The sequence below is a fragment of the Ursus maritimus genome, unplaced genomic scaffold (genome assembly GCF_017311325.1).
Source record: "Ursus maritimus isolate PB19 unplaced genomic scaffold, ASM1731132v1 scaffold_5, whole genome shotgun sequence".
In the NCBI taxonomy this organism is placed as follows: Eukaryota; Metazoa; Chordata; class Mammalia; order Carnivora; family Ursidae; genus Ursus; species Ursus maritimus.
In genome coordinates, this window is record NW_024426663.1 from 25,113,665 (window position 1) to 25,125,563 (window position 11,899).

General features: G+C 35.8%; 1 protein-coding gene across 5 annotated transcripts in view; it reads right to left on the reverse strand.

Moving 5' to 3' along the window:
- XRCC4 (X-ray repair cross complementing 4) overlaps positions 1 to 11,864 on the reverse strand; it is a 271,809-nt gene extending 259,945 nt beyond the window's left edge. Inside the window, exon 1 of one of the 5 annotated variants that reach the window (XR_005832450.1) lies at positions 11,767 to 11,862. The gene's annotated coding sequence lies outside the window, so the exon portion shown is untranslated. Of the gene's footprint in view, positions 1 to 1,264; positions 1,324 to 11,568; positions 11,642 to 11,766 lie in introns of those variants that run through there. The other 4 variants (XM_008706368.2, XM_008706367.2, XM_008706369.2 and 1 more) reach the window with 4 other exon arrangements.
- Positions 11,865 to 11,899: the final 35 nt, after the last annotated feature.

Consider the following 11,899-nt stretch of genomic DNA (forward strand, 5'->3'; position numbering starts at 1 on the left):
AAAATTAATATTTTTGCAAGAAACTGTGACTATCAAATAGCGATGTTTTGTATATTGTTCTCTTAGCTACACAAAGCACCAAGGAAATAAGTAAAACAAAGAAAACATGTAATAGTTAGCCAACCACAACTCAGTAAATCACAGTTCTATTCAATACTGATCTATAATTTTTACAGATAAGAAAAACAGAGGTCCATAAATGGCAAATGAGTTACCCAAGTTGAACGCTGAAAAAAATTACTATACCCAACAATATGAAGAGTAAAGACTTTTCTTACTGATCACACTTTCATTTCTAATGATTAGAGGTTCTTCTTCGATGAATTCAAAAACATTTGCCCAGACTGACCTCAAACTTACCAAACTGTGGTACAACACATATTTGGTTCAAAGAAAGTAACTATATTTTTTCTAATACTGGAATATCCCTTGACCATGTGCACGTCATTAAGAGATGCTTAAGCTGTAGAAGCTAACATGCAAAACAAAAATACCCTAAAAATTACAAACATGCAAAAAAAAACCATTACAAAAAGTCAAAACCAGGAACAAAGCACAAACTTCCAAAGATGGAAAACTAGAGAAAACTATTCTTTAATCACAGAGCATGAATCTCTTCCTAGATAATCCTGAAAAGGCTAAAAAAACTCTTTAATCTTTTATTTAGGGAGAAGAGTATAAAACTGCTTCAATTTTTATGACCAGTATATATATATATATATATATAATATGCTATAAAATTCCAAAAGTAAATTATTAATTGGCAATTCACTGACAACTGATTAATAAGTTTTAACAGAGCAAATTTTTAAATCAGTTTTAATTTGCTTTCTCAATTTAAAGCTATTACATTTTCATAAATAAAGCATATTCTTTTTCTCAATTAACAACTGAATATGAAAATAAAAACAACTGAATGCAAAAAACTCACTTTGTCAGCTCTTCACACAATTGAATATGAAAATAAAAACAACTCACTTTGTCAGCTCTTCACAAAACAAAACTAACATACTACAGATCTCTATCTTCTGGGAGTGGGAGGGATGCTTAATTACAGAATGCTAGAGCTATTCTATCTTACAGCAAAAAGCACAAGGAAGCAGGGCGATTTCCAGAATAAAAGAAAAAAATGTCTAAAATTAAGACTGTAAGATACCTCCAAATTGGTAAATTAACAATAATTCTAACTTCTACCTAAAGTGTGCTCAGAAGACTGTTTATTATTCTTCCCAGTAAAAGACATAAAGTTTTAAAATCACCATACTTGGGGGCGCCTGGGTGGCGCAGTCGTTAAGTATCTGCCTTCGGCTCAGGGCGTGATCCTGGCGTTATGGGATCAAGCCCCACATCGGACTCCTCTGCTATGAGCCTGCTTCTTCCTCTCCCACTCCCGCTGCTTGTGTTCCCTCTCTCTCTGGCTGTCTCTATCTCTGTCAAATAAATAAACAAATAAATAAATAAATCTAAAATAACCATACTTGTAGCCACATCAATTAAGCATGTTTACGTGTTAAAACTATGTAAATTTGTAGGTTTGACTACATCATAACCACTGAAAAAATGTAATTATTTTTAAATATTTCATTTAGTCATAAATTTTTCCTACATTGAGGTCTTTTTTTGCCTCAGTAGGCTTACTTCTGAAATGCGTTATCCATTTGTGAATAGTTTCTTTTAAATCAGTCAAAACACTTAACATGCAGTTAATTACCCACATGCTCTGTAATCCTTAAATTTGAAAATTACTGGAAAATGTGTATTACTATTTTTCTATACCAATCATTGAAAAAGACACATAGTTAGAGACTTACATAATTCTAATAGGCCCCAAGCCCACAGCTTAGGAGGGGGAGGGTAATAGAAACTACTTATGAAGGCCACTTTTTGCCTCTCTGGAATTTATATACAAACACACAGATACACTTGCACAGGTTATTTCTTCTTAAATGTGCCTCCAGAAGCATGGCTATTGTTAGCAATTAATGTAACTTTGTGACAGGAAAACTCAGCACTTAGAATTACTCTAAAACAGCAATGGGTTTCACTGCTATTTTTCATATTTGAAATAAGTGACAAACTGCTAATTATACAAGGTAGTTTAAAATTCAATATTCCAGATGCTTCACTCAATGACACAAAGGGCTTTAATCTCAGTAATGTAAAAAAGACATTTCGGGGTCAGATTAGTCTTTTTTTTTTTTTAAGATTTTATTTATTTATTTGACAGAGAGAGAGACAGGCAGCGAGAGAGGGAACACAAGCAGGGGGAGTGGGAGAGGAAGAAGCAGGCTCCCAGCGGAAGAGCCTGACGTGGGGCTCAATTCCAGAACGCCGGAATCACGCCCTGAGCCGAAGGCAGACGCTTAAGGACTGAGCCACCCAGGCGCCCCGGGGGGTCAGATTAGTCTTAACAATGTCTTTGAATTATTTACGTTTTAAATATTTTCCAGTTTCTGATCAACTCGAGGTACTTATAGCTAAAATTAAATTGTATTATTTTAAAGATGCCATCGTTTTACTAAAACTCAGATTTGAAACTTTGGATGCTACCTGTGAGTCATGTTTAAGCACTTAACATCAATAGCCTGAATGTGACCACTCAGTATCCTAGAAACTTTGTGCCTCAGCAGCCTCCAATGTTTTCTCTGTATCAACTCAGTTTTAATTTCCTAATAATATATTATTTGAACCACTTCTGAATGAAATTCATTCTTCTACTTACTTAAGTCACCCCCTCATTAAGTATCAAATACAAAATATCTAAGAACCAACCACAAAATAGGAAAAAGGATGACTTGCCATGTCTTTCAAGAATCCTAAGAGCAAACCAATGATGTCTTTGCTTTCAGCAGCCCTGTAAATGGGAATAGTCAGCCATAGTTTTTCTGCCCCAAGAATACTTGAAGAAAGGGGTGGAATCCTCTTTAGAGGGACTGATTGATTAGGGCCATAAGAAAGCGTGTGTTTTGTTTTCTAAGGGCACTAAAGGTCGCACTAGTATCAGCACCTCTCCCAGCCAGAGCCAAGGATCTAAGACAAGCCTGCAGGTGGAGACAGTTGAGTCCCACCCCAATTTGTACATCAGTAGCTTTATTGAGAGCTCAGAACAGTTGAGAATTGAGAAGCTTATCTTTAGTACTTTGTGTCTTTGATACTTGGCTTCCTTCTTAGAAGAGAAATAAGTTGTTGGCTGGTATGCAGTTGATGTGATCTACGCTCTGAACAAATACCATTCACAGTTGCCTCTGAATAAACAAGACGCTTTTTAAATTAGTTTACAAAGAATTTTGTATGCCCTTTTGGATGCTGATAAGGAGCAGTGCAGAAGCCAACTCTCTTAGGTCAGCTCAAGTTAGTGACAACACTATATCATTGATAACACCATTTTGAACTTGAGCTTCTTTTATTTTCCTTTATAGTTAAGTTACGGCTTCTTTTCAAGCTGCTTGGGCTGCAGGTGTTCAAACTTCTGCAGCTATGCCAAGGAGTTGTACTTACAGATCAGAAAGGACTAAATGCATGTTTCTAATGAAGCAATTAACTTAAGTGCCCCCTTGTTCAGAAAAGTAGGCCGATACCTAAAGTGAATTCAGAATAAAGACTAGCACACAACACAGGCTGTTAAGCCTATAATTAGATTCTCAATCATATTATTTTGTTTAACCTTATTAAAAAAAAAGGAAGAAAAGAAAAAAAATGTAAATTGTAAATCAAAAGCATGGTGATAAATTTTTTAAAGTTCTATCATATTATAAAAATTCAAGGGTAGGACCATATGTATTGCTAGATAAAAAGGGAAGAAAGTCTTATGCGACAACCACTTTTTGGGCTATTTACTTTTAATAAGACAAACATCACACAATTCAGAAAACTAAGAGCAAAGAAAATGACGATTTTCCTATTTGTTTAATAATCAATGCTTTTAAAAAAAAATACTAATGTTTATCTTACCAGAATTCTCATACTGAAAACTTTTCTTAATTAATAATTGATTCCTAGCATTTTCATTATTTTTTTCCCTATCATTTTCATTAATAGCATGACAACTTGCTGGTTGGAGTTATCTATCTGTCTGAAGGGTTAATTTTTTTTTTCTTACATGACCACAAAATCAATTTACCTTTAAATTTCCAAAGCAATTAAACAAAAATATCAAGTTTTCTATAGAAGAAATGCCTTCTTCAAAGACTATTCTCGAGTTCCCATTATCTAAACTTTAAGGGTAAAGAATTTATAATATTATTAAATAATTTTCTCATCATGTCAATATTACCTCCATTCTATTAATTTAGAAATGAAAGTAAGGTAACCAGCTGTCCAGGTTTCCCTGAGATTTTCTTGGTTTCAACACTGCAAGTCCCATGTCCAGGAAACCTCCCAACCTCAAGCAAACTAGGATGGATGGTTACCCAAACTAAGAGTAAAATATAGTTAGGACTGTAGACATAATCTTGTTCAAAAACTTGTAAAATACCGATAATGTTCAAGTTAGATGTCAAATTAACAGTCTGATGCTTCAGGAATAAAGCACCAGAACTATAAAATTAGTCTAAAAATTAAGGCATCTTTGCCATGGTCATAGTCCATTCTCAATTACCTCTTATGACTGTGGAATGCCAGCTGCTGCCATTCCAATATCGTATTACTGCTCATTTCCTCTACTCATCTTTTACAAATACCATTAATAATCATTAGTTTCAGTGATTCATTTAAAGTTCACTTCCTCTCCTTTCTTTTTTCTTTACCCAATGAACTAAGTATTTTAAAACAATAAAAGAGCTTGACTAAATTTCCCACATAAAATCTAACACCTAGATCCAAAATGCCCTGAAAATTGGACCCAAAGTTCCAGGACTTCCTTTCTATTCATCAAATGGACACTCTTAATTACAAATAAACTTGGCAGAAAGGATGAGAGCATACTTATCATTTTGGAAACTTTCTAAACTTTCACACTTCAGTCCTAATTGCAGAGTTTCCTGTGAGAATACACTTAACAGAACGGAAGAGATAAGATAATACCTGAAATACAGAATTAACTAAACAGTCTTTCTTAAGAATTTAGTAATTATGATTTCTTAAGCCGTAAAATTTTGACACCTCTCCTGCATTTTAATTTCAGAAGAGTGAAATACCATCAGTAAAGTGTATATACAGTCTTTTCTACTTGAAAAATGTGCTGCTGGGAACCGAAATGTAACTAAAAACACTTGTATGGAAGAGACACAGAACTTGCACTATACTTTTTCCCCTACCCACAAACCCACCATTTCCTTACAACTGTACCCATTTATCTGCCTATTTCTAATGGCAAACAGGGGGACGAATGATAAGATTGGGGTACAAATGAGAGTTAATTCCGGAAAAAAAAAAAAAAAAAACCCTATAACATATCCTCAACTGGTGACACTACCTAATTCAGCCGCTCAAAAATATTTAGGAACTATGTGAAATTGCTGGTATTTAACAATGTTTAGCCTAAAAAATGGCAATTTCACATTGTTTGAATGACAGTAAGTTATAAACAACACATTCCAAATTGGACGAATAATTACTATTTATTTCCCATGCTGTAATTTTTGACTCTAAGTCATTTTCAGCCATTCCTGAAAGTATTTTGGACTCTCGCGGGAGAACGTTTCAAGATAAAAGCAAAACATTCACCAGCTGATAATTGTGATGGTGATAGGTACACAGGAGTCCACTATGTTCTCGCTACCTTTATATATATTTGAAATTTTCTACAATAAAATGAATAAAAAGAAAATAGTTCGCTAAGTATTATTTGACCATCAGGCTGATTATATTGCTATAGAGTACCTTTGTAAAAAGAGACAAAGTCACCTATTAGAAATTTATTCTTAAATATATAACTTAAATATATAATTCAATACTTCAAAACTTAGGAGCCTATTTAAGAAATATTGAGCTCAGTGTCGACTCTTTATCTGATAAGCATTACACCTGAAATACTGGTATGTAATGCACTGTTGACTGACTCAGAGATGAGCACTTGATTCAAGTTAGGACAACTAGGACCAGTGAAGCCTAATTTCAACACTTCTTCTCTACTGGATTTGATGCTCTAACACTGTGAGCCTGAAGCTGCTGACAACAAAACCAACAGCAGAAAGTGAAACTGAGCTGTGGGTAGCAGCTCAGATCTGATTCCAGCAATACCAGAATCTAGATCCAACCACAGATGTTTTAGGTATGAGGCCAAGAAGTTCCTTTCTGTTTAAGCTACTTTGTTGCAGGTTTTGGAATCAGTCAGACTTCTGTATGAATCTCACTCCTTGGTTGTCTGGACTTCAGCAAATTATTTAATTCTCTAAACCTCGATTATCTCATAGTACCTGCAAAACAGTTGTAAGTCAGCAATGTGTGTATTCCATCGGTGCCATGAGTACCAAACTTTGGGAAACACTATATTAAACTCATAATATTCAACACGAAACAGGAAATTTCACATTTTCTACTTAATATGCTTACACTCTCATCAATCCTAAAACATTTCAAAGTACCGGGCAACTTTATCACTACATGATAAATAACTGGTAACAGTTGGTTCAACCGTTGAAGACAGACAAGAAGACAACTGGTGAATATTTTTCCAGAAGACCCTAATGATTCTAGGGGGAAAAAAAATGTCTATTCAAAACAAAGTTTCAAGTCTTGGTTACATGGCAAAAAAATGTTTTCCAAGTTTAAAAATCATTAATTAATAAGTTAATGTTTTCTCCTTAAAACTCAACAGCCTACCTCAAAATATTGGCAAACGTGCTCTAAAAGAGGGATCCAATCAATTTAAATTTTAAAATTGTTTCTTTCTCTTCCACCTTTAATATACTCAAAAAAATACATTAAAAGCTTTTTATGAACCTCTAATACAATTTGTTTTTTCATGTTTTTAAGATATTTGTAGAAATAAATGTAGCACCTGGCAGAATATATGACCTCAACTAGACTTTGAATCCATTCTTCACAATACAAATTTAGGAGTGTGATGTGGTTAAACAATTAGATTACTATATAAAAGCCATCAGTCTCTGTTATTAGAAAAGAAAAGCAATGAGAGGACTAGTCCTGATGCTCCTGGTTTATGCTCTTCTAGGACTGTTTCAGGACGATCACTCAAAGAATGCTTAGCTTAACCTTCTTCTAGACGTCTGCAAAACAGATGTTATTAAGACTGTATGGTTCCAGTGACTTGATAAAAAAGCTTCAAATGTGTCTTTACTTTGCATCAAACGCTCTATATTCATACGGGAATTAAGAGTGGTAATCTGTGATATTCAACCAAACATATCAACTTTACTTGCTCTTTAATCCACTCATTTTCTTCTAAGATATAGCTGTCAAATACTCAGAACAAATCTTCTCATCACATTTTAACTTCACTAACTTATTATGTTTTCTCTATTGCTAAATTCTCAAAGCATAAACTTTTGGTTCCCCAAAGTAATATCTAAGTCTTGAGTTGAGCCAATTTTTGTAAGAATAATATATAAAATGATGAGGTTGATTCCTAAACACAGGATTAAGGCAAGAGTTTTTTTGTTCATTCATAGAGGAGTATCATTGCACAAGTAATTATAAATTGCAACCATGCTATCATTTTTTTAAAAGCACGTTAAGCCCACATATGCAAGTATATTAGTATACTATGTTATATAAGCACCTACCTACAAATTACCAAAGATCTGTCAATAATTTTTTAAAATTCAACTTTAAGTGCTCCAAAGTTTAGACAGATGTTACCCTACTTTCTCTGAGCAGCTGTTCATTGGACATGTTCCTTATTTATTGATATACTGTGTTCAATGTTAGGGTCACATTTCTTAAACAGGAACTTGGCAACTTCCAAATTCCATTGTAAATATTGACATATCTCAGCATGTCAATATTTATACTGTCAAGACTTTGATGAGTCTCCTCAACAATGGCTGCATCTTATTTCTTAGCAGCCACTTGCTTCTGTTCCAATTGACCAAGGTCTTTCTTTATTCAACAGCATCCTCTCAAAGACCAGATTGGCTTTCTTGCTTATTTCAACATTCTGGACACTTTTACAGGGTTAGTAAAGTTCAAAGAAACAAGGCACAAACTTAGGAATAGTTATTTTTGATTACTTAATCCCAAACCTAATCATCATTTTCAACCCCACCGTTGGGGTTGAAAGCTGCTGAAGCCTTTTCAGAATTTATAGAGTTAAATTATTTCCTTTTCTGTTAGTCCTAAAGGTATGCAACATTACAAAAACACTGGTTTACGGACTACAACGATGATAATATTCAGAGGACGGTTTAAATTCAGATTGTTTACCATCAAAGGTAGTTAGAAGTCTGGTTCATTATCTACAATTATGCAGTGTTTTAAATAGAAAATTACTTTACCTAATTTTTCTGCCAAGTATCAGAAATTATTTTAACAAACTAATTATCTTTAACTCAACCTTAACAACAAATTTCCATATCATTGTGAGAAAAATCTTTGCAATATCTTGAAAATAGCCTGGGATTTCCCAATGGCACACAACCAAAGGTTTAATGTAAAGCTATTAGCAGTACTGGCGTCTAGCAAAAGCATGGATGCCTCATGAGCAGTTTGGAATTCTAGCACGGATTTCCCCTTTGAGGCAACAAAAGTCTCAAGGGTGTTCTTCCAAAAGAGCCCCGTCTCATCAACATTAAAAACTGCTGACTATAAGAACCCTCTGTTCATCTATTTCAGCCAATGTCTTACCAAAAAAAGCACAACTCATGTTCTCATCAGCACTGGCAGCTTCACAAATGACAAGGAACAAACTGCCCTGGACTATAAAATGCATTAACTACCTCCTACCTGTACAAAAACTATCCTTCTATTATTTTAAGGACAGCCACCTTTTTCCTAGAAAACAAGGTATAGCAAATATACCATCGATTTTATACTCAAAAGACTCAGCCTGAAATCAAAACTCTAGTGCTTCATAGCTGAGTGACTTTGGTCATGCCATTAATGCATTAAAACATTCACCAACTGCTTCCTACGTACCAGGCTTTGATATCCTCAGAATGAGGAAGACACATTTCCACCTCTCTAGTGAGATAAAAACACCCCAACATGATTATTTTACAAGCTTGCAAAGTGCAGAGGCAGGGTGGTACCTACTCTCAAGCGTTCATGTAAGCCAGCCTGACATCTCGGGGAAGGCTTCCCTGAGTTACACCTGATACGAATCTTAAAAGGTGAAAAGGAAAGAGATACGAAAAGGCATTCCATGCAGAAGACCCTGCATGAGCAAAGGCTTGGAGGCAAGAAACAGCAAATACCTGAAAAGGATAAACAATTCAATGTTTCACAATGACTGCAAATCAAGGATGGCTAAATTCAAATACCCAGTCAAGTTCATTCATTCAACCAAAACATGTGCACTTCTATGCTTCAGACAGTGCTTTAGAACTTGGCACAAGGAAACAACACAGATAACAGCTCTTTCCTTTTTAAAACTGATATTTTAATAGGAGGCCAACAATGAAAAAAACCACATAATAAATATGTAAAACATATAGTATGGTGGCAAGTGCTAGAGTAAAAGGAGAAGACAGGATAGAGAAAGCTGGGAGTACAGAGGCCAGTGAGGGAAACAGGGATAGTTGCAAAGCTGCAATTTTAAATAGGTTGAGGTAGGCTTTACTGAAAAGGTGATACCTGAGCACATACATAAAGATCAGTTGTGTGGATGTCTGGGAAAAAGCATTCCAAGCAGATGAAGCAGCCAGCGCAAAGGCCCTAAGGCAGAAGTAGGCTTAAAGTATTTAAGAAACAAGGAAGCCAGTATGGCTGAGACAGAGTGAAGGGAGAGCATACAAAGGGCTGAAGTAGGGAGGTAATAGGAAACCAGATCATGCAGAGTTTTGTAGGCCAATGTAAGGATGTCAGCTTTTATTGTGAATCAAATGAGAAGTCATAAAATGTTTTTAAGCAAATAAGCAACATTCCTTCTGATAAACTTTTTATTCTGGAGTAATACTGAATTTACAGGGAAGCTGCATAGATAACACAGAGCTCCCATATACATCTCACCCAGTTTCCTCTAATATTAACATCTGGCTTTCAGAAAGAGAAGGAACTAAGAATATGAATTCTGGAGTCTTCAGTATACAGATGGTTATTTAAAGTCATTAACACTTGATATAATCAAAAGGAAGTGTAGAAAGAGGAAAAGAAGAGAATAAGAGAATCAAAGATTGAGCCCTGGAACACTCAACAATAAGAGATCAGGAAGAACAGAAGGAAGACAGAAGGAACCAACGAGGGAGAAGGAGAACCAATAGAGTGTGATGTCCTGGGAATGAAGAAAATACATCTTGAAAAAGGAAGTGATTAACTGAGTCAAAGGTTGCTGATAGCTCAAATAGGAAAGAAGATGGAATAATCAACACCTGGAGACCACTAATGACATTAAGAAGAGGATTTGAGGGAAGGGTGGGAGCAAAAGTCATGCTGGAAAGATCTCAAGAAAGAACAGAAAAAGAGAAAATGGGATTTGGAACATAAAATCCCTACAGGATTTTTGTTCAGACGAGCAATAAATGGGGTTAGAAATGGAGAAAGGTTGAGAGAAGCAGTTCTTAAAGTAAAAGAAGTAACATTCAGGTCAAACATGAGTCTTAATCTAAGAGCCACAGCAAAAAAATATAAAATAGGGGGGAGAAGAAGGACAAAGACAAATACTAGAACACAAAAAGAGGGGGGAGAAGGAGGAAAAAGACAAACACTAGAACACAAAGAGCCTTAATCTTAAACTATGGAGGCTAGTTGAGGATTAGAGAAAACAAGCAGTTAAGTACGTGACCACCAATGAATTTTTAAAAAGGAAATCATACAAAAGGAAACCATTAACGTTATTAACACTAGATACAATGTAAAAAGGGGGGGAGTGAGGGAGACTGACTAGTGGTAAAACAGCAATACAACTTTAATTCAAAAACCTTATATTAAGTTCCCAAAAACTATGCGAACTTAAGTCAAAACACCTGTTTCTCCATTCGGACTACGCAAAGACAAAATCGGGTGGAAAATAAAGCCTCATCTAATGGGATTATCAAAACTAAAAGAAGCTAAATAATACCACTGATTAAAAGAGAAAGTTGGCATGTGATTCCTCTTGCTGATGGACCGCTTCTCTAGAATACCTATGCAACCACTCAACTCAGAAAAGGGCAGTTTCTTTCCACTTGTTACAACTGAAAGTTCTTCCCTTACCCCAAAGGGCCTAGTACGCTTCAGGCCCCAAGTGAAACCCATGGACAGTTTACAAAGAGCGAGGGATTAGGGGAGAGAGAGAAGGGTAGCGTCAGAAAAGTGTCCAACAGCATAGTCAACACAACTCTCTGGATTCAAGTGTCTTCCTACTTCCACAACCATTACAGGGCACTTCAAAGGCACTCTGCAGTCTAAAGAATCCCTCAGGTGCAAAGGAAGAAACTGAACAGGCGGCGTAGCAGGTGCACACCCTGCCCGTTAATTTAGAGAAACCAGGCGTCCCCCGAGAGTGCATAAACGAAAGGTCCAGGAGCTTACACAATGAGGGGGATCCGAGCTGGGAAAAATCATGTACCGAGGAGTTCTAGAGGGAAATAATAGGGAACTAAAAAAAAAAAAAAAAAAAAAAGTAAGAAAGAAAAGCAAAAAAAAAAAAAAAAAAGGACAAAACAAAGGACTATTACTATTACTAGTTTACTATTACTAAAATACGCAGCTCACATTTCCGGACCCTACCTCTCAGTTCCTCCACTTCCGGTCTCCTCCAAAAGGCCCGCTCCCACAGACAAACGTCCCGCAGCCAATGAGAGCGACGTCCACTTCCGCAGAGGCGCCTGACGTCTTTTAGCTCCTGCCTTTTCCGGTTGTG